This window comes from Orcinus orca, chromosome 1 (genome assembly GCF_937001465.1).
Source record: "Orcinus orca chromosome 1, mOrcOrc1.1, whole genome shotgun sequence".
Classification (NCBI taxonomy): Eukaryota; Metazoa; Chordata; class Mammalia; order Artiodactyla; family Delphinidae; genus Orcinus; species Orcinus orca.
In genome coordinates this window covers 148,659,801-148,681,925 of record NC_064559.1, presented here as the reverse complement: position 1 = coordinate 148,681,925, position 22,125 = coordinate 148,659,801, and positions in this window count along the sequence as shown.

Here is a 22,125-nt window from a genome sequence, read left to right as displayed (position 1 = left end):
AATTTCTCATTTTTAGGAAAGCAAAATTTTCAGCAGGAAGAAAATCCACAAGAGGAGAACATCATTGGGATGACTCAGTTGAAATATGTAGAAAGTCATAAATTGAAGTACAGAGACCATCAGTTTCCTTTATTAGAATCAAGGGAAAAAAAAAAAAGCAATGTTTCTGCTGGTCTCCTGTGCTCACACTGGATCAAGCAAGAGGCACCATATGATAAATGGCCACAGCATACTTAATTACATTCCTTAATTACTTGGAGATCTGTAGTAGCAATACTATTTCACATGGGTCCATTTTATTTCTACTCCATGATTGGCTGTGCAGCCAGGTTTTCCTTAGCTCATTTCGAAATGAGCAAGGCTGTAAACAAAAGTCACTAATAAGCAACAAAGGTAATCACTTCTATGACCCAAAACCTTGCATCCAGAAAAAACTATTCTTTCAGAAAACGAATTCTAGACTTCTGTGTTCACAAGAAGTTATCCTGGACTAATCACATGTGTGGTCTAGGAGAAACTGTGGTGATTCTGCTACTCTAACTATAATCAACTAGATCAAGGATATAACCACTTCCCCTGTGACCTCAAATGCTGTAGCTGGTTGGCACCATGAAAAAGTTAATTACAATCCCTGAAACAATGTGGCATTTCATTTTGCAACCATGAATCATTCTCTGTCTGGTCTAGTCTCCTGAGATTCATTTTCAAAGTAAACTAATCTTTAGAGTGTCAGGCTGTGATTAGTGACAGTGACACATTTTACAGACTGGGTCCTCAGGGCTATGCTGTACCCTGTTGCTATAGAAAGTTTGGTAGAGATCTTGGTGATAATAATCTTGACATTAGGAAAACTGGCATAAAATTATATATGTATCTCCTTATGAAACAAAATTTGACCAAGATTTCCCATCTTGAATAGCTGAATGCTTCTGAACAACCTATATAATTAAAAAGATTATAATAGATGGTTTGTGAGGGGTGGGAGACTAATTTTGTCTAACAGGTTTGAGAGTTATATTTGCATGTTTGTGGGTTAATCACATTTTCAGTTTAGGGTTGTATTTGAAAAGTCACAATCTTCTTGGCCTATTAGATTTAAATACCAAATGCTCTGAATATTCTTAAAATGTTCTTAACCTTAAAAAATGAAACATATTTTCTAAGGATATTCTTTACCAAAAAGTATTATAGAAAAAAAAAAAAAAACGATTGTGAGAAAGAATTTGGAAAACGATTTAAGATGTCATAAAAGATACATGAGTGAACCAAAGCAAGTGACATTATAAATCCCTTTGCAACTCTTAAAAATGTTCATGGTTTGTGTCTATAACTGTGTATTCATAGTCTTCCTATAACTTATTAGAAGGATATTTATTTTTTCTTTTCCATTATAGTTTATTACAAGATATTGAATATGGTTCCCTGTGCTATACAGTAGGACCTTGTTGTTTATCTATTTTATACATTAGTATCTGCTAATCACAAACTCCTAATTTATCCCCCCACCTTTCCCGCCTGTAACCGTGTTTGTTTTCTATGTTTGTGAATCTGTTTCTGTTTTGTAAATAAGTTCATTTATATCTTTTTAGATTCTACATATAAAGTGATATATGATATTTGTCTTTGTCTGACTTAGTTCACTTAGTGTGATAATCTCTAGGTCTATCCATGTTGCTGCAAATGGCATTATTTCATTCTTTTTTATGGCTGAGTAATATTCCATTGTGGGGTATGTGTTTGTGTATATATATATATATAAATATATATATATACACACAAACACACAAATACACTATATCTACTTTATCCATTCATCTGTGATGGACATTTAAGTTCCTTCCATGTCTTGGCTATTGTAAATAGTGGTGCTATGAACATTGGGGTGCATGTATCTTTTCAAATTAGAGTTTAGAAGGATATTTACATTTGACTCAGCTGGCATGACAAACAAGCTGTTGGAGATGAACTCTTGTGTTCGGTCTTCTTTTATCCATCAACTTTGTTCATCACAACCAGAAAGAGAACTTTTACATTCAGGGGGAAAAAATGTGTCCTTCAAGTAGTCTTTCCTCAAACAGATATACACAACTATGGTATCAGGGAGTTTACTCTCAAGTGTATGGTTAGGAAATGGGGTTTAATGTGTGTGGGAAAGGTGAGGGAAGGATGTGGTAGTTTTACTAACTTCTATTTGCAAATGTGTGCTATTAGGAAAAAGCCTATGATCAGAATTGTCTGTAATATTTTTCTATCAAGAATAAAAAACTCCTGGGCTTCCCTGGTGGCGCAGTGGTTGAGAGTCTGCCTGCCGATGCAGGGGATGCGGGTTCGTGCCCCGGTCCGGCAGGATCCCACATGCCATGGAGAGGCTGGGCCCGTGAGCCATGGCCGCTGGGCCTGCGCGTCCGGAGCCTGTGCTCCGCAATGGGAGAGGCCACAACAGTGAGAGGCCCGCGTACCGCAAAAAAAAAAAAAAAAAAAAAAGAATGAAAAACTCCTAAAGAGCCTTCCTAAGTGTCTTTGTGCATGGGATTTAGGGCAAGGGAAGCTGTCCATGATGAAGACTCAGACTTGGAATCTATAGATTTACCATTTAAATCTCAAGGCAGGTATTAACATTTAAAGTATAAAATACAGGAATTTTAACACATGATCACTGAAAGAAAACTATCTGTCCATTTGAAGAGAGCCACAGCTTTATGTAGCATCACCTAAGTTATGTGCAAAAAAAAAGTCAGTCTTGTGTTGCTGATACCAATCCTGTGTAAACCCTGAAGATATAAAAGTTGAGGAGTAAATCATAGCACTAATGAAGTTAACCTGGTTTAATGAAGTTAACCGGGTAGAGTCCAAAATGGCATATGCAGCCGAGAAAAAAGCAACAGAAACAGTTCATGCTGTTCTAATTGCTACAATTTCATTGGCAATTTAAATAAAATAATTCAAATTGCTGCAATTAACACACACATAGAATTCAAAGGATGGTGGGTAACCTCGCACAAAACACACTGTGGAATCAGCCCTCCTCCAAAGAATTAACCTTCATAAATCATTTGCATCCAAAGGATGCCTGGCCTTATGCTCTGCAAAAATTATCAGCACAGTAAAAGCAAGGCCCCTAAAGGAGAATGCCCATCAACAGCAAGCACTGTCTCCTGGTTTATTTCATCCATATGAATGCACAGAGATTGGCTGTGTTACATTCACAAGCTCCCTGGCTGAAGGTGGGAGTTTCTTTTTTCTGCATGGGTGCCCTCACACAGCTTCAAAGGAACTGTTAGCAAGGACTACAGGCTGCTGTATTGCTGAGAAGTGAGTCTGATTCACGTTGACAGAGATGACACTTACTTGACTGCAGGGGCACAAGACCATCTTGTCTGTGGTTTAGGTCTGGATAAAGGGCTCTCTTCTCTAACACATTAGAGCACTGTAGCCACAAATTGTTATATGAGATGTGGGGGAAATGTGTTCAATGTTTTTCCAGTCACCTGAAATCAAATTTAAGACATATTATCTGGGAGATGTGGGAAGCCTTTTCTCTTATTAGGTCAGACTTATGCAAGCACAGAATAGACACTACCAAGAATGACGATTTGTGATCAAAAATCAAAAAAGTAACAGTTGGATGAGTCTAATATGAGTGAGAGATGACCTTTACTACCCCTGGTTCTGAGGTCTAGATCTGAGGAGTAAGACAAATCATTTGAAAAACCACCTAATGTACAGGGCTCAAAAGTACTTTTAACGTCTAGAATGTGTGACTTTTTTAACCCCTTAAAAAAAACTCAGCTCGGAAAATGCTATTTCAAGATCATAAAATTCTACTCTCTGACATTTTTGAGTACACACATAGATCCTTTATAATACAATGGTAAAGGAAGTATTGAATTACTATCTACTATTCATGTTTTCCCTTAAAATTGTTATCTTACTAGTTCTGTGCTTGTGCCTAGTGTAATTTATACTGATGCATGTTTAGTCAAAATAATATTTAAAACAAGGAGTCTCGAGATAAATTTGTGTGATGGTTATTACACCATTGCAAAAGGAAGGTAAAGAATTGTTAATAAAGGGAATTGTTTAAGTCAACTTGAAGGAGAAAGTACAATTGCACTAGCTGTGGAAATGGTGACTGTGAATTGAGAAGGAACTGTACCCCTCTGTAAGTTATTCATTAAGTGATAGTCTCTCAAATGGGGGCAGCAATAAACAAAAGCATTTATTCAAATTAACATGTCCTCTTGAAGGATAATGGGAACCTGCCTAGCAGGGAAATTCTATGAATGACCATGACTGGATCCGGAAGTCTCTGGCAGAACAAAATGGGGCGGGGAGAGGGGGTTAAAATAAAACCAGAGGAGCTGGCAGAGGCATGTAACTTGCTGTAAAAAGTTCAAGTCCAATTAGAAAAAAAAAAAAAGTGTCAGCAAATTGAAAGAAAACAATTCAAAACTAGAAACAAAATCAGAATTCTTGGATATCAAAAGTTTGTATGCAAATAAGCAGAAATGAAAGCATGTTCTCTTTGAAATAAGTACTCTTTAAAAGGCTTCCAAAATCAGATTCTAAAATGGTTATCTGAACAATAGTAGAAACTGCTTAAATGGTGTATGTTCAGGAATAAAAAAAAAAATTTGTAATTTATTCCCAATGTGACCTTTTCCAGGACATAATAAATCATCCATATATGCTGTCTTTTTCCATGAACCTTCCATTTAAAGAAGGCAAAAATGGAAGTACTGCTGAGAGCATGAGGCAGTCACTGACTCCAATAAGAAAGAAATTGGAGCACAGAAGCACAAATCTAACTCCCTGGCTGAAATTCATCTTTGAAGGAAGTGCATATCTTGTCACTACCTGCCTGAAATCATTCCTTGCTCCAGCCCCATATTTCTTTCACCTCTGTGTCTAGTCAGGAAAAGAAGAGAAGTCATTGTTCTTGCTATTTGCATTCAAATGTTGAATAAGAGATTTTAAATAAATGAACAAAATGATCATTGAAGAATATGTTTGTCTATATGGAAACAGAAGCCCAAAAGACTAACTTTTGAATTGGAGTTTTTAGATTCAAAATATTCAGTATTACTCTTATTGAAAAATGAACTGTCTAAATCACAGTTATTGTAGTGGTAGTAATCATGATGACTTTTCATCTTTTATATGCTTGTTCTTTTTAACTAAAGTGTGAACATAAATAACCCAAAGCTCTGTCTAAATCCAAGGCTTAAATTTTAAAGAAAAAAGTCTTTGGGAAAATCTAGAGCTTCATTATAGCATTTCATGAAATCCAATCCAACACACCGTGCATTGCTGTTTACAAATTATGTGATCTTTAGCTACAGTTATAAGACCGAATAGTCAGCCCTTAAATAAGAAACACAAACATGGGAGTGGGAGAGTTACACGCTTGATATAAATTTTTATATTTTAAAAGTTAGGTCAATTACAGCCAAAGAAAGAGAAGATAAAGAAAACGTAACAATGTTACCATTTTCATACCCAATAAAGAGTTTAGACAAAACATAAAACCGCATTCCACATTTGTTATGAGTGACTGAATTTTAAATTTTAAGTGAATGGTAATGAAAATTCCCAGGATGGAAATGGGTTATCCACCAGCCATCCTCTACCATCATTCTATAATTACAAAACAAAAACACCACAAAGTAAATGAGATTGATAATTTGCTATAGTATTATAGCATCATAAGCATACTGATAATTTGATGTTATACTCTGTATTAAAAATATATAGATATATTGCAGATGAAACATAGTTTAAACAAACTCATGTAATAGCTTTGAAGAGTTCTGTTACTAGAGAGATACAGAAGATCAATAAATATGCAACAAAAGTAGCAAAAAGTCTTAAACTGAAATGTATTGTAGATTTGAATCATTTTCATAATGCATTGTGGATTTCATACTATCCTGTAGGAAGACGTACCTAGATCAAAACAGATCACATAGCCCTGTGCAGCCACTAATGGACAATTTACTGACATGAATTTCTGTGATAGCGTGCAGTGTTGGAGAGGAAGAAATGGGCTAAGCTCCATGTCTCTTCCTGGAAGTGAGTCTTTGATCAGGCATATTGTATGCAGTCAGCCAAAGCAGCTTTACTCAAATTGCTCAGACATTTCTCAAAATCCATTTATGACAGCTTGAATATAGAAGAAAAGGGGGAAAATTCCAAGAGAACTAGCTGTACTAGGAGAAATGGAACGTAAGGAGGACATTTTTCAGTTTGACCAGAAAAACTACTGCCCAGAGAGAACGGTTAAGAAAACTAGAAGAACAAAGATATCAAAGTGGTAAAAGTAACCTTTAAATAGTTCTGAAGAGAAATATCAGAGGACTTAGAATAAAAGTATTCAGTAACCCCCTATATTTCTTGTTAATATTTTATTTTCTTTAAGGAATATACTTCAGAAATCCCTTACATGAAATGAGAAAAGTAATTCTGCTCTTTTTGAACAATGTATCTCTCAAAGCATTACTTAGGAATTATTTAACTTTTCCTTATGTGGTCATATAGTGAATAATGATTAGGCAATAACTTAAAAGGAAGAGTTAAAGTTCAAAAATTGTTCAGTCCTTCATATATTAATGTATATCTTACAAACAAATAGCTAACTTCAGTTCAAAAAATAGTGTAAGATGGGGGTATCATACCAGCAGGATTTTGCTCCCACTTGAGGAGTATATTTGCAGTGATAGATTACTTTAACCTAGTCACTTAAATCTGGTCCCTTTTACCACAAGCAGCAAACATTTGTCTTTTTATGCAAACGACCAGGACAAAGCTATGATGAAAAATCTGCAGTTAGAGTTAAAACCTAGTAAAACCTTGACTGCCTTGATTTGATAGTCCTGATGAATCAGTTGAAATCACCACGCATCACTTTCTCCACTTGCACCAGGATGGTATTCTGCCCTAGATATCTGGAATTTACAGCAATCAAGTATTATGTTCAGGGAGCATTTCCATAACATAATATAAATCTCATTTTTAAAAATCCTTTCTGAGATGATCACTGAACAACAGAAGTGATGAAAGACGTAAAAACTAAGTCAGAGGGGAGTAAAATGAATCACCCCAATTCTAATGACTAGGGGAACTGTGTTGCTGAGAGTAGAATATAAAGGTTGACTCCCAGACAACTGCTGAGCCAACTCTGACTCAAAGGTAATTTTTCAAATGAAATTTCACTAAGGAATAGGTGGGATCATTCACTGTGCAATACAATGGGCAGTTGATAAAGTAGTGGGGATAGAGATGTTAGGGACTTAGGAAGGAAATGCAAAAGAAAGTGAGAGGCAATACAGTACATAAGGTTACATGCATTTTAACTGTTGTAAGTCATGTAGCAAAAAAAGGTCTATCTTTGTACAATCATACTGGGGAAATAAGGACAAGAAACTGGGTTGATTGATATAGCCTAAGATGTAGAACCTCTATGTTCTAATTTGAACCAGGCAGGAGAAATATGTGCATACAGTACTAGTTTTTCTTAAAGATAGAAATGCAACTGCTTATTAGCAGGATTGCTATTGTTTCCTTTACTGAAGCTTGTGATCATCTGAAAGAAAATGGATTCAGCAGCTAGTATTATACTAGGCATTATTTTGCCGAGAAAACAATCAAGTTTCAATAGTTTGTCTCCGAACTTAGAACTCCCACATATCTATCCATTACTCACATCTCCACAGTCAATACCCTGTCAATGCTCACCTAGACTATTTCCATAGCCTATTGACTAGGACCCCGTAATATGTTCTATGGCCTTTTGATCCATCCTTCACACTGCAACCAGAGTTAACTTTTTCAAATGCAAATCTGATTATGTCACCTCCAATAAAACCCACTCTAAACCTTGCAATAGCTCCCCACTGCTCACAAGAATAACCTGGCCTACAAACCTCTCTATAGCCTGGTCAACTATTCAAACCTCAAACTGAACAACCCTTGCACTTCTCCCCACTCCAGGCACACTAGGCTTTATTCAATTCCTGAGTGCCCATGTTGTCTCCCACTTCTGGGTGTTCACACAGACTATTCCTCTGTCTGGAATGCTCTTTCCATCGTCTCCACTCTCCATTGGCTTACTTACATTTGTACTCTCCCTTCAAAGCTCAGTTCAAACTCGATTTCCACTGGTTGTTAAATTCTCTTATAGTCTGGGATTACTTTTTTCCAAAGTATCAATCTCAGAGTTCAGTTGACCCAAGAACAGGGCAGGGGTTAGGGACACCAACTCTCTGCGTGCAGCTGAAAATTAAGTACAACTTAACATTCAGCACTCCACATCCGAGTTTCTGTGTCTGTGGATTTGACCAACCATGAATCGTGGAGTACTGTAGTACGTATTTATTTTAAAAAGCCCATATATAAGTGGACGTCCGCAGTTCAAACCCATGTTGTTCAAGGGTCAACTGTATATTTAGATGTGCTTTAGTCTGAGTATATCTTTTTTAATGTTTGTCATGAAACACAAAACAACACAGAAGAGCACACAAAACAAAAATGGACAGCTCAATGATTTATCACAAAGACATCATTCAAATAGCCACCACATAAGTCAAGAGGTAGAATTCTGCATGCAGAAACTCATGCCCTTATCCAATTATTGCATACTTTTACCACTCTTCCCAAGTAAAGCACCGATATGACTTATCTAATGAAAGCTGTGAAGAGTTTTACTATCTAAGCATGCATTCCTAAACACAAAGTATAAAGCTGCCTGTTTTCTTTGAGCATTCTAGAAGTGAAATCATATAGTAATTATTCTTTGTGTCTTGATAGTTGATAATGTAGGTCTGTCAGCTTTACTGTTCTTACTGAAAATTGCCTTCACAATGTTTGGTTGTGTGCATTTCAAAGAAATTTTGAATCAGATTTTCAATTTCCAAAAAAAACCCCAAAACACTTTACTGGAATTTTGTTATATTTATTGATCAATTTGGGGCTAACTGACATCTTGACAAATATTGAGTTTTCTAATCCATGTAAAGCCATATTTCTCCATTTATTTAGCTCTTCTTTAATTTATCTCACTAATGTTATATAGTTTTCAGTATAGAGGACTTGAACATTATTTTTTGTTAGATTTATTCCTAGGTAGCTTTTTTCTGTTATTGTAAATTGTTACTATTTAAAATTTCATTTCTTATTCATTTATTGCTAGAATATAGAAATGCAATTAATTTTGTGCTTTTACTTGTATCCAGAATCCTTAATGTATTCAATTATTAATTTTTAAGTTTTCTGTAGAATCTTTGGATTTTCTACATGTACAATATGTTGCCTGTGGATAATGACAGATTTATTTCTTCCTTTCAGTACTTATAACTTAAAAAAAATTTCCTGACTTACTGCTATTGCTAGGGCATCCAGTATAATGTTGCCTAGATAAGCAAATAATAAATATCTACATTTTGTTCCAAATTCAAAGGGAAAGTTTTCAACAATTCAAAATATGGTATATTGTAGGATATAACTTCTGCTCTTAATCATTTTTATATGCTGAGAGCCTAGCACAGTTTAAAGAAAAAGCATAAGGAATGAATGAATGATATTGTATATTTCAGTCATCTCATGTCTCTCAGAATAACTTCTTTAGAAACAAAGCAGTTAGTGGATAGCAACAACGAACACTCAGAATGTCTCAGGAAAAGCCATTTTTTAAAGGCTATAAAGCCTTTACCCATAAAAGGTAAGCACATCTGATATCTGTTTTCAACAATATTAATAAAGCTAAACTGGAACAACTGACATCTATATAATCATTTGAGTTAATAGATTCACTCAGACACATTTTGCATCTATTTGTTTATCTCTGCATAAACAGCAATAAAGATCTACTGTTTGCTAGATGCTTAACTTTTGTGAGTATAGCATAATTATGAGTGAATTGATAAGTAATGAAAACATTAAGTGTTGCATAAAGATTACGACTCCAGTGCCTAGTAGGGCAATTAAATTTGATGTTTGTTACTCTGTCTCATAGTGAATAATGATATGGTTTCCCCTGTGACTATGTAAACAGCTGATTGATAACAATAGAGAAGTATTTATGAAGGCTAATTCCACTCATTATTAAATATGTGACTAAGCAATTCATTTTACAATTAAGGTGATTGGTTGCAAACACTGTGATATGGTACAGATGAGATCAATGTTGGACCCTAATGAGTGCAACATAATAAATACTTTTTATTTTTTTAAGTTTATTGAACTGTGATAAAAATAAGAAATGAAGGTCATGGAGCACTAGTGTTTGTAAGCTGTGACTTGATTGCAATACATTTGCCTGAGTCCAGCAAACAAATAATAAAATGAAGTATAGCCGAACTTTTCAGAAAGTAAAATTATATAAGGCCCAGTACATTGCAGATGGTATGGATTCAGTGAACATATGTTAATTTTATTAAGTTGTTTTTCTTTGTTCTTAACTTTCCTTATAGTAATAAATAGTTTGATAGATGAATAGTCCCTTTAAAATAAATTTTGTCAGATATTTTAAAGTCTAAGTTCTTTTATTTTTACATTTGATTCAAGAGCGGCAAAGTGACATCAATAGTGGATGTAAGAATGAAACAAATGGATAATGAAAAGTCAGAGGACGTTTGGACTACATCTGGATTGCCTAATAGGCAATCTAGAAATCTAAGAATGAAAAAAGAATGAAATCTAGAAATCTAAGGGAATGAGCAAAGTGGAGCACCAAAATTATTTTTGGAACAATTTTATAAAATGGTATAGAATTACTTATGACAAGAAATAGCAAAACCGTGTTGGACTGTCTTAAACTTATTTGATGATTTTGGGTTGTTTTTGTTTTGAATTACACCAGATTGAGTAGGGGCTGGAAGGTAGCATAAGTTACTTGGTGCTTTAAAAGTTTCCATAAGGCCCTGTATTTTGGGAAAGGTAAAGGGCTGCCTTGGACTCTGAAGAATAAAATAAAGCTCCATACATTAGAATGATTGTTACATGTTATATGTTCATATTATGAATATGAATTCCAATTTCATATATTATGAATTTGAATTACATATATGGGGCATTATGAATATTAATTCCATATATTATGGAATATTATGAACATGGATTCTCATTTCACAACATTGATAGAAGTGTTTACTGGAATTTGGACATGCACAGCCTCCATTTCGGAGCCTGAGGCTTTGTTAGGAATAAAGAATAGGAATTCCTAACAATTCTTTGTTAGGAATAAAGAATAGAACTATCAAGACAGTTGGAAGACGTGTAATGGGCCATATTATATCATCCTGCTTCTTGAAACAAAATTTGTCCCAACATTGTAAATAAAAACAAATTGTTTTAAATTTTCACTGGTTATTTTATTAGAGTCTAGGCCTTTTTGAATCATTACCTTCATATATTTAGAATAATTTTGTTAGTCAGAAATAAGTGTCTGAAGTTACAAGGTGAAAATTATCATTTTAAAAGATAAATTAGTAATTCTGGGAAATGTTTTACTATCAAAAGACAATATTTACAATAACTCCAAATCTTCTTTGCTTGACACAATTAACCATCTGGCAAATGGGATATAATTAGGTCATCATTTGGCAATGTGATTTCAATAAACAGATAGAATACTAACAACACAATGAGCCAAGTTCTATAATCTAACATAATTCATTATCATTTCTCCAGCACTTCATTTTTGTTTTAAATGACTCTGTTAATCATTAAACATCTCCTTGCTGAAGATAAATAATACAGCACATTCCCAACTGATAGACATGGAAACTGAAAGTAAACATGAAGCAATTTATCCTGGGTCATACTGCCAATTTCTGAAAAGGCCGTATTATTAATTCAACCTCTGATACCTCATGACACAATTCACTTGACAAATATTTACTGGATACCTACCATGTGCCAGCACTGTATTGGCCACTATAAAATCAAACATGAAGACAACATAGGCCATGACATAAATGAATTTAGAGAAAGAAGTCAGGAAAAAAAATTATAAATGCAAGCTTTAAAGCAAAGTGATAACAAACAGTTCAGAATAACCACATTTTCTAGAGATTAGGAATAGCCAGGAAACTCTTCAGAAAATGGGTCATGAGGATATATTTCAAGAAGTTTGACAGGTGACCAATTAATTGGCTATGGGATTTCAAGAAAATAGAAGCCTAAAATGATCTTGCTTTCCCTTCCTACTTCTTTTTTTCTTTCTTTCTTCCTTTTTCATTGAACTAACCATGTAGGTGGTATCCTTAACCAGTATGGGTAATTCATGACTGAATGTGAGGCTTGATGGCACTTTCATGTAAAAAATACAAGAACTCTCTAATAAAGTTCCGGAGTTATTGATCAAGATACAATATAGTTGAAATAATGGGAGTTAAAAAGGGTGGCCAGGAAGAGTTTATTGAGTTAAGAATAGACAAGGGCTGGGAATGGAGTTCTGGGGCAACATTATTTAAGTGATGAGAAGAGAGGCTATCAAAGTATCTAAAGAAGAAGTATCAGAAGTATAAAGAGAAGCTGAATATAGTGTCATAGAAACAAACAATAAAAAATCAGAACAAGTGTTAACCCTTCAGTTTTATTTTCTGTGCTGATGCTACATAACAAAACCCACAACATATTAGCCCTTACAACCAAACATCTGTTTTTCTTGCATTATTGATCTATGCATTAGCAGGAGCAGTTCTGCTTCATGCTTTCAGCAAGCTGGGCTTGGTTTCAGCTACAGGTTGAGTTCAGGTGCCCTCTGGGTGACCTAAGTGGTACATTTCGCTGACCACACCACCAGTAAGTGGGCATGTTCTCCTCACAGCATATGGAAAAAAGCATGAGAAGCCAAACATCTTTAAAGCCTTTGCTCATCTCACGTCCACTAACATTCTATCGGCCAAAGTAAGACACATATCAAAGGATCAGAGAGATATACTCCACCGACTCTAAAAACAGAGGTTTTGCAAAGTCATCTAGAAAAGAGTATTATGAATTTATAATTCTATAATATGAACAAAGTCAAGAATTGAAAACTATAATCCAATCCAATCTATCAATACAAACTGCAGGGTGTGATCAACTGTCAGACATCAAGTAGGGAGAAGAGTTTATTGTAATATGAAGTTATAGACCCATTCCCATGGACAAAGACTTGGAGAAAATAAGAAGTCCCTATAGCATTGATTCTCTATTTTGTAGAGAAATATAAATATCTGGGGAGTTCTTTTTAGAAACACCTATGCATGAAACCAGATGACTTAAATCAAAATATCTGAGGCTGAGACACAGACATATTTAACTTTTTTACAGCTCCTCAAGGTGATTCTAATGTACAGGCAGGGTTTACAGTAAAGATTCCCCACTTTTAAGGGGATGTTAAAGAAAAATATGAATAACCCCAATGTCACTTTACAATATAGTTTCAATTTTATGTGTATGCATGTGTGCATGGTAGCGTGTGTGTGTGTATGCGTGTACACAAAAAGGGAGAGGGAAGGACACAAACATCATGGTTATCTCTAGATTTGCATATTGTAAATGCTTTTCATTTTACTCTTTGTACTTTTTGTATTTTATAAATTTTCTGAAGCAAAATGTACTATTTCTAAAACCCAAGACAATATATAAACATTACTAAATAGAAATTCAGACTAAAATAGATACCGAGTGGAAACTGCAAGATATTAGAGATTCATGAAAAGAGAATAATCTTCTGGACAAAAAGTGAAAATGATGTGTTTTGGAAACCTGAAGGAAAAGAAGAAACAGAGCCAACTATTTTCTACAAGTGGTGAGCATGTTCTAAAAGATCATGAGGTGGGCTAAAATGTAGTGATATACTTTCCTTTGAATCTAAACGATTGCAAGATTTCAACCCAGAATTTTGTCATAAGGGTCTGACTATACTCTGAAATATCAGGTGAAAATAGGATTGAGAATAAGTCAGTGATGGTTCAGTGTCCAATATGTATGTACCTTCCCTGCCTTTCATGAAACTTGATATGTTAAAATTGATCTTTTCACATACTATGAAATGGGATAATTTTTCATCTCAGTTTAACTTTATCAGGCATCCTGTACCTCTTCACTTGTTGACAAAAATAAAACATACCACTCCAATAGAAAAAATAATGAAGAAAACTGGAGTAAAATGGAAAAGATGGAAAAGTGGCAATTGCCAAAAGTTTGGAGATTTTATATATATATATATATATATATATATATATATATGCAAATGTAATATATCCCAGGCTTTAACTCAGTTGATTTGTTGAGCCTTTGCAAAAGACATGGGCAAATTTATGGCCCATTTTCCCCCATCTTTCTAAAAACTTATTTCATTTCTGAGCACTGAAAGGGGAAGACAGCCTGCATTTTTGTAAATAAATATTCCTGTGGTTTGTGATATCTAGGCACATATGTTTCAAGCATAAATGTTTTCTCTTGGGAACTCTATAGAAAACCTATTATTGAGAATTAGATGATTTCATGGCTCATAAGTTTAAGACTAACTGGCAGAAGTCAAAAGGAAAATGTGTCACAACTCTAAACATTGTGCCAAACATCCCAGTGTTTCAAAATTGACTGGATAGGATAGTCCATTTGTAGTTAATATTTGTATTGAACTTACAACTAATCATTGCCGTTGCTTTTATTATTGCTGTTGTTATTGTTCTTATTATTAAATGTGAATCAAATATATGCCCCTTTGACTGCAAAAGATGATCTGCACCCAAAATTACTCTTGCATCTTTAGAAAAAAACTAGTGCTGCAACAATAACTTCTTTAATATGATCCTACACTACTTCTACATGGATATTAACATTATGGAAGAAAATAAGAAGGTTATGACCATAAAGACATTATCAGGAAAAAATTGTTTTAAACAATACATATTTTCTTTCATGGGGAACTCTGAATATTTACAGACTAATTAAGCAAAGTTTAGTGGCTGGCCTAAGCATGACAGTTTCCTTTATACAGAGGCAAGATTCAGGGAGCAGAGCCACATGAACTCTCCCATGACACCACTAATGACTTGCTTAACAGTGGAAACAACTTTTCCCTCATACAAACCCATCAAACTGAAGACACCTAGAGAATTCCATGTCCACATTGAGGTTTAAGATTTTCCCTAAGATCCCTTCAACTATGAGTGACCTAAAGGGAGGTAACTACTGCAAATGTGCTCAGCATGCAGTAACCCTGTATTGGTCATGAAGCAGGAGAAATAACACTACTACTCGTTGAAAACTCAAAGGGAGGCCAAATTCTTGTTACATTAGCACAGCAAGAACACTAGTATAGGGTGACATCACTCACTGAAAAAGGGGGAGAGAGTTTCCTAGAAACATAGGTATTAGGTTCATTCTCACTCCTAAGAAACAATAAACTTGTTAAGAGTTGTTGCCTTTAGCAGAGGGGCATTTATTTACTATTTCTTTAGATTAGTACCACCTATTGAGGTAAGCTATATTTACCCAGAATATAAGATTACAGTTAGATTTTACCTAGAAAAGAGTGAGCAACAAAGACAGTAAACAGATTCAGAAGAAAATAATGTCTATGCACTTTGTTAAGTATGAAGAAAAACTGAAAATTCCAAGCATCCAAATACGATTTCAAACAATAGAACTGCTTCTCCCCTCCTGGTGCCATGGGAACTGCTTTTGCTCATTAACCACATGGGAAAAGATCAATTGCAACCTGTCGCTTTGATAGAAGAAATAACTGTTCGTTGCACTCAAGCAAGTCTTCCTTTTAAAAAAAATTCTGAATAGAAAATGCCATAAACATGTATGGCATTTAAAATAATGTATTTATTTTTAGTACATTGATTTTGAGAATAGTTATTTAATGATATGTAATGACTAGTAATCATTACTATGGAAATAATCTTAAAAAATAGCATCTGTTTGGGGCTTTGGAGTAGAAGGGAGTGTTTGTGCAAACAATTTTTTTTTCCTGTAATTGAAATGTTATTTACCTCTTCCTACAGAGTGGGCTTGTCTGTAGAATGGTATTTAAAGGTAATGCTGGATTTTCATCTGCTCTATTCTGGCTGTGAATATCTCTTGACAACCCTTTCCCCCCACCTTTTTTTTCCTTAGATGTCCTGAAAGGGCAAATTCAAATATCCAGTGTTTTCATACAAAATGTTATTTAGCACATGGCTATACCCATCCATTTATTGTAAATTATTATTGAGAGAGGTCTAAGAAGAAAAGCCTTGGGAAAAAGTCATATGTGACATTAAATCTAAAAGAAACCCAACATGCAATCTGCTTAAAGTCAGAGATACTACTTGTAATACGCACGATTTAAAACATGCTATTCACTTTTCTCTTTCTCTAAATCTGTGCTTAGATTCTTAAATGAGTTAGAACATCTCTTTGAAAAAAAATCTATTCCTTTAAATTTCCATGGTGAAAAACTATTAACAGCTTTTCATGAGGCAATAGATCACATTTGGAAAGACCAATTTGATGCTAGCCATTTGATCTCTGAGTGGCATATATTCTAGAAGGAAGTTTAATTATACATCTGACTCCCACTCACCCATTTGGCAGAGTTTCATTTGATTTTTTTAAACATAAGACTTGAAAACACGAGATATAGCTTTATCTTTCATTCTTTTTTATCCATCAAGAAAGTAGAGTTTGGAAGCTGAAGTTCAAACTCTTGTAGATATAATTTTTTGTTCCTTCTTGCTTTGGAACTGATAACTTCATTCCAGTTCTGAGAAAACAGATTTTTCTTCTGAATACTTCAGGTTAGGTAACTTTACTAGGAGTCTCCTCTACCCCACTCCAGGCCCCAGGTTATACAGTGAAAGAGAGACTCCATTACTAATAACCTCCCAACTTTTTCCAACTTTAACACACTCCTGGGAACTATAATAGTAACCTTAGGTTTAGAGATACATGAGAATGAGATCTATAGTCTATGGGTCTAAATTATCTCTGACCCTAAGTTGAATCATTCAGTTAATAATCATTTAAGTATAGCAAAATGGTTAAGAACATCATAAGACTTTCTGAAAGACTTGAAATCTAGTGCTTTTTTTGTATTCTGTGCACGATGTTGACAAATTACTCAAACTCTTTAAGCCTCAGTTTTCTCATCTTTACAGAGAATATGATAATAGTAATTTCTTCCCAAGTTTATTGTGAGAGTCAAATGAAATAATGCATGTAAAATACTTAGCTCAGTACCAGACACACAGTAAGAGGAGGATAAATATTCACTCTACAATGATCTGGATACTATATTTCTCTTTAGCAATCTAAAGGTGATTAAGTTCATAGTCTGGTGAGATACAGCAAGAAGATATACCATTAATGAGAGTGAAAAGGGGAGCAAGGAGGTTACTGTGAGAGTACAGACAAGGAGGAAAACTCCAGTCCAGACAAGGGGAAGAAGAGGGTGGTAGATGATACCTAAGTAGATGCCTGAAATGTGGGGAGGATTTGGATAGACCATTTAAATGAAGGGGGTTGTTAAAAGTAAAAGAGAGAAAAGGACTTGTGAGATCCAATGTGTCCCAAGGATCGCTGTTTATTCACAAACCCCTTATAAGCCAAGGCCAGTGCATTAGCAGCATACCCATCCCTTGAAGAACCGGGAGAAGACCATGCCTTCTATCCTGAATCAAGCACAAGAATTCCTTGGAAACCAATTACAGCTTTGTGCTTCCATCCAAGCCTCAGCAAATTTCTTCTCTCACCTTAAGGAGTGTCGGATAGGGGGAAGGAATAGCTATTTTGTTTTCCTAACACAATATTGATAAAATACAAAATTTCTAACAATACTATGAGGTTGCAGCTACAAAAAAAAAATCCTTAAACATTCATACTATCTTAAATGTAACTCATGACCATGAAGTCTTTGTGATGCCCCTTGTCCTTTAATATGTTTAACATTTAATCAGTTCCTTAACTCCTTGGCTGCAATAATTCCCATTCATCTTTTAGGTAAACTTTTGGGTGGTTTTGGAATACATTAACTTTGCTCTCATGTCTAACTGTGCTTTGTCTTTCTTCCTTCCATCAGTGACAAACCTTTTATTATGAGCTATTCAGTCTTCATCCAAGTTTTATAGTAACTTAGATAATATTAAAGAAATTAATCTCTTGTTTTATGAAATGTATCCATTTTCTTACTAGTCATTTGGATCCAGTCTGGGTAGTACATTTTCTATTAAAAATCACTATTCAGACACTAAAGTTGAGCCTTCAATTATCACTCTTACTTGTAAAAAAAGCATATATTTACAGCAAATAACGCCCATATTTCATCCTTGCCACACCCACACACACATACACTAGAATAAAATATTAAAGTTAAAATTAACTATACTATTTTTTTAATACAGCAGATTCTTATTAGTCATCAATTTTATACATATCAGTGTATACATGTCAATCCCAAACTCCCAATTCATCACACCACCCCCACCCCCATCACTTTCCCCCCTTGGGGTCCACACTTTTGTTCTCTACATCTGTGTCTGAATTTCTGCCTTGAAAACTGGTTCATCTGTACCATTTTTCTAGGTTCCACATACATGCGTTAATATACGATATTTGTTTTTCTCTTTCTGACTTACTTCACTCTGTATGACAGTCTCTAGATCCATCCATGTCTCAACAAATGATCCAATTTCGTTCCTTTTTATGGCTGAGTAATATTCCATTGTATATATGTACCACATCTTCTTTATCCATTCGTCTGTCAATGGGCACTTAGGTTGCTTCCATGACCTGGCTATTGTAAACAGTGCTGCAGTAAACATTGGGGTACATGTGTCTTTTTGAATTGTGGTATTCTCTGGGTATATGCCCAGTAGTGGGATTGTTGGATCATATGGTAATTCTATTTTTAGTTTTTTAAGGAACCTCCATACTGTTCTCCATAGTGGCTGTATCAGTTTACATTCCCACCAACAGTGCAAGATGGTTCCCTTTTCTACACACCCTCTCCAGCATTTGTTGTTTGTAGATTTTCTGATGATGCCCATTCTAAATGGTGTGAGGTGATACCTCATTGTAGTTTTTTTTTTTTTTTCGGTACGCGGGTCTCTCACTGTTGTAGGCTCTCCCATTGCGGAACAAGGCTCCAGACGCGCAGGCTCAGCAGCCACGGCTCACAGGGCTAGCCGCTCCGCGGCATGTGGGATCTTCCCAGACCAGGGCATGAACCCGTATTCCCTGCATCGGCAGGCGGACTCTCAACCACTGCACCACCAGGGAAGCCCCTCATTGTAGTTTTGATTTGCATTTCTCTAATAATTAGTGATGTTGAGCAGCTTTTCATGTGCTTCTTGGCCATCTGTATGTCTTCTTTGGAGAAATGTCTATTTAGGTCTTCTGCCCATTTTTGGATTGGGTTGTTTGTTTTTTAAATATTGAGTTGCATGAGCTGTTTATATATTTTGGAGATTAATCCTTTGTCCATTGATTCGTTTGCAAATATTTTCTCCCATTCTGAGGGTTGTCTTTTCGTCTTGTTTATGGTTTCCTTTGCTGTGCAAAAGCTTTGAAGTTTCATTAGGTCCCATTTGTTTATTTTTGTTTTTATTTCCATTACTCTAGGAGGTAGATCAAAAAAGATCTTGCTGTGATTTATGTCCAAGAGTGTTCTTCCTACGTTTTCCTCTAAGAGTTTTATAGTGTCCAGTCTTATATTTAGGTCTCTAATCTATTTTGAGTTTATTTTTGTGTATGGTGTTAGGGAGTGTTCTAATTTCATTCTTTTATATGTAGCTGTCCAGTTATTGAAGAGACTGTCTTTCCTCCATTGTATATCCTTGCCTCCTTTGTCAGAGATTAGTTGACCATATGTGCATGGGATTACCTCTGGGCTTTCTATCTTGTTCCATTGATCTATGTTTCTGTTGTTGTGACAGTACCATATTGTCTTGATTACTGTAGTTTTGTAGTATAGTCTGAAGTCAGGGAGTCTGACTCCTCCAGCTCCGTTTTTTTCCCTCAAGACTGCTTTGGCTATTCTGGGTCTTTTGTGTTACCATACAAAATGTGAAATTTTTTGTTCTAGTTCTGTGAAAAATGCCAGTGGTAGTTTGATAGTGATTGCATTGAATCTGTAGATTGCTTGGGTAGTACCATTATTTTCACAATGTTGATTCTTCCAATCCAAGAACATGGTATGTCTCTCCATCTGTTTGTATCATCTTTAATTTCTTTCAACAGTGTCTTATAGTTTTCTGCATACAGATCTTGTGTCTCCTTAGGTAGGTTTATTCCTAGGTATTTTATTCTTTTTGTTGCAATGGTAAATGGCAGTGTTTCCTTAATTTCTCTTTCTGACTTTTCATCATTAGTGTATAGGAATGCAAGAGATTTCTGTGCATTAATTTTGTATCCTGCAACTTTACCAAATTCATTGATTAGCTCTAGTAGTTTTCTGGTGGCATCCTTAGGATTCTCTATGTATAGTATCATGTCATCTGCACACAGTGACAGTTTTACTTCTTCTTTTCCAATTTGGATTTCTTTTTCTCTTCTGATTGCTGTGGCTAGGACTTCCAAAACTATGTTGAATAATAGCGGTGGGAGTGGACATTCTTGTCTTCTTCCTGATCTTAGAGGAAATGCTTTTAGTTTTTCAACATTGAGAATGATGTTTGCTGTGGATTTGTCGTATATGATCTTTATTATGTTGAGGTAGGTTCCTTCTATACCCACTTTCTGGAGAGTTTTTATCATAAATGGGTGTTGAACTCTGTCAAAAGCTTTTTCTGAATCTATTGAGGTTATCATATGGTTTTTATTCTTCAGTGTGTTAATATGGTGTACCACATTGATTGATTTGCATACATTGCAGAATCCTTGCATCCCTGGGATAAATCCCACTTGATCATGGTGTATGATCCTTTTAATGTGATGTTGGATTCTGTTTGCTAGCATTTTGTTGAGGATTTTTGCATCTATATTCATCACTGATATTGGTCTAATTTTCTCTTCTTGTAGTATCTTTGTCTGGTTTTGGTATCAGGGTGATGGTGGCCTCATAGAATGAGTTCGGGAGTGTTCCTTCTTCCACAGTTCTTTGGAAGAGTTTGAGAAGATGGGTGTTAGCTCTTCTCTAAATTTTTGATAGAATTCACCTGTGAAGCCATCTGGTCCTGGACTTTTGTTTGTTGGAAGACTTTTAATCACAGTTTCAATTTCATTACTTGTGATTGGTCTGTTCATATTTTCTATTTCTTCCTGGTTCAGTCTTGGAAAGTTATACCTTTCTAAGAATTTGTCCATTTCTTCCATGTGGTCCATTTTATTGGCATAGAGTTGCTTGTAGTAGTCTCTTAGAATGCTTTGTATTTCTGTGGTGTCATAACTTCTCCTTTTTCATTTCTAATTTAATTGATTTGAGTCCTCTCCCTCTTTTTCTTGATGAGTCTGGCTAATGGTTTATCAATTTTGTTTGTCTTCTCAAAGAACCAGCTTTTAGTTTTATTGATCTTTGCTATTGTTTGCTTTGTTTCTATTTCATTTATTTCTGCTCTGATCTTTATGGTTTCTTCTTTCTGCTAACATTGGGTTTTGTTTGTTCTTCTTTCTCTAGTTCCTTTAGGTGTACTGTTAGATTATTTATTTGAGATTTTTCTTGTTTCTTGAGGTAGGCTTGTATAGCTATAAACTTCCCTCTTAGAACTGCTTTTGCTGCATCCCATAGGTTTTGGATTGTCGTGTTTTCATTGTCATTTGTCTCTAGGTATTTTTTGATTTCCTCTTTGGTTTCTTCAGTGATCTCTTGATTATTTAGTAATGTAGTGTTCAGCCTGCATGTGTTTGTGTTTTTTACATTTTTTCCCCTGTAATTCATTTCTAATTTCTTAGTGTTGTGGTCAGAAAAAATGCTTGATATGATTTCAATTTTCTTAAATTTACTGAGGTTTGATTTGTGACACAAGATGTGATCTATCCTGGAGAGTGTTCCATGCACACTTGAGAAGAAAGTGTAATCTGCTGTTTTTGGATGGAATGTCCTATAAATATCAGCTAAATCTATCCGGTCTATTGTGTCACTTAAAGCTTCTGTTTCCTTATTTATTTTCATTTTAGATGATCTGTCCATTGGTGTAAGTGAGGTGTTAA